This window comes from Canis lupus, chromosome 18 (assembly GCF_011100685.1).
Source record: "Canis lupus familiaris isolate Mischka breed German Shepherd chromosome 18, alternate assembly UU_Cfam_GSD_1.0, whole genome shotgun sequence".
NCBI lineage: Eukaryota > Metazoa > Chordata > Mammalia > Carnivora > Canidae > Canis > Canis lupus.
The window spans coordinates 52460911-52461343 of NC_049239.1; positions in this window are offsets into that span (position 1 = coordinate 52460911).

A 433-nucleotide genomic window follows, 5' to 3' on the forward strand; every position below is an offset into this window, starting at 1 on the left:
CATGTCCAACATCTGGGCTGGAAATGGATCTGAGGTCAGAGGGACAGCAGGAGTTTGTCTCTGAGACTTTTGGAAAACCAAACCATAACCCGTTTCTGCAAGGTGGAATTGCTGGGAATGCTGGTGATGGATAGAGGTCTCTATCCACTGCCTGAGTCTGGTTTCACCACGTATTCACCGACTACTTACTAAGCATGTGCCTTGTGCAAATCCCACACTTGCTAGTTGAGAAGGTAAGTCACACACACAGGAGAAGAGAGCTTTAATTGTATATACAGCAGGACAGAGTAAATGCCAGAGTGGAGCAGAATGAATTCTCAAGGACAAGCTGGGTGAGGCTCTCCCAGGGACAACCAGGGGCACAAATGTCAGCCACTCTTACTTTGCAAAGACAGTGTTTAGGTGGAACAAAAATGAACAGAGGTTTTATTTC